A 1,715-nucleotide genomic window follows, 5' to 3' on the forward strand; every position below is an offset into this window, starting at 1 on the left:
GCGGATGCCTGTATGTAGGTAATAGCGTTCTTTTTGCTAAAACTTAAAAAAATTTTGTTCGTTTTTTGTAATTGTGAAATTTTTTCGCCATGAACGGTTTGTGTCTTTAAACGGAATGTATTTTTTCTGATGTTATATCTGTTCCTGAATGATGTGTAAAGAAATTTTGATTTAAGCATCTTAATGAATTCTTTATACTGAAATATATATTGAAGAAGATAAATATGTTCTTTTGAATTTATACGTTTTTGCGTCGTAACTCCTTTATTATTATATATATATACATATAAGATAAATGACTTGTATATTTTTACGGTAGACATTCGAATTATTTGCTGGTTTCATGTCGATGGCCATCACTAATTACTTAACAATATTTTATGGTATTATGTTATATTTTCTATCAATCAAAATAAGTGGTTTTAATATTATTGTTTTCATCTGTACACCCCCTGATTCCCTTCATGCGATTTTATTTACCTTCCTCTCACCCTCTCTATTATTTTCACTCCCGATATTGACGTATTTCTGCATATCTATCTATCTATCTATCTAACTGTGTCTGTCTATGTGTCTATCCGTCTGTCCGTCCGTCTTGTGTGTGTTTGTGAGTCTCTCTGTGTGTGTGTGTGTGTGTGTGTGTGTGTGTGTGTCTGTCTGTGTGTATATGTATATATATTTATATATATAGAAGGTGCGTAAGGTATTTGAGGATAAAGCTCTTTGGGGTCATTGCTGCATTTATTTTAAAACACTGTATAATTTTTGTTTCAGAATATAATAATGGCAGACCCTCAGCTTACTCAAGAAATGAACAAATGTTATTGTAGTTATAAAGGCTGAGCATAGCTATTTCGAAATATCTCAATTTTAAAAATTTGCCAGATCTTTCATCTACAAAGTTTTTATGGAATTAGAGACTGTAGATAGAAACGTAGCAGAAGTATCAAGGCATAAAAAAACACATCCTAAACGCTCTGAAATCATCGGGACAAATGAATTTATCCAGCAAATTCAACAGACCATTGGTTACGATCCCAGAAATTCCATGAGGTTAATTGCAAAAGATCTCCATATATCAGAAGAAACAGTCAGAAATGTTGTCCACTAAGACATCATAAATAAGTTTTATGTGATAAGGAAAGGTCAATTTGTCATAAAAAGGAAAAGAAATTTACTACATCAGATCAAAAAGGATCTTAAACAAACTGAAAAATCCAGCTGAAGATTTGATTGATTTGGTTTTTCTTAGACGAGGAATACTTCGATCAAGATCAAAAAGTCAATAAGAAAATGAGACAGATGGTAATGTGCAGACACTTCTGAAGATCCAATTTTTATACATACAAATGTTTCTGCAACTGCCATGGTTTTAGAGGCTGAAAGCTGCCATAGTCAGCAAGACCACTTGCTTAGATCATGTAGATGATTTAGATCTCCTATAGAAGCAGTTGTTGAAGCTGAAGGTGGCTTTTTTGAATAACATTATAGAAAATAAGGTTTATGTTGATCCTCATAGCACTTTTTGAAAAATTAAATTATGATCTGTTAATATACATCTCTTTGTTTTTATAAATGTAAAAGTGTCCTCAAATATCATGCGCACCCTGCATATATATTATATGTTTGTGTATGTATAAATGTGCGTGTTAGTGTACATACATATACACATACATATATATATGTATATCTATATACATATATATAGACATATA

General features: G+C 31.3%; 1 protein-coding gene across 2 annotated transcripts in view; it reads left to right on the forward strand.

Annotated features, from left to right (window-relative positions):
• The window catches only part of LOC106868231 (D(2) dopamine receptor), a 1,504,014-nt gene that overhangs the window by 492,542 nt on the left and 1,009,757 nt on the right, over window positions 1-1,715 (forward strand). The window lies entirely within an intron of this gene.

This window comes from Octopus bimaculoides, chromosome 5 (assembly GCF_001194135.2).
Source record: "Octopus bimaculoides isolate UCB-OBI-ISO-001 chromosome 5, ASM119413v2, whole genome shotgun sequence".
NCBI classification, from domain to species: domain Eukaryota; kingdom Metazoa; phylum Mollusca; class Cephalopoda; order Octopoda; family Octopodidae; genus Octopus; species Octopus bimaculoides.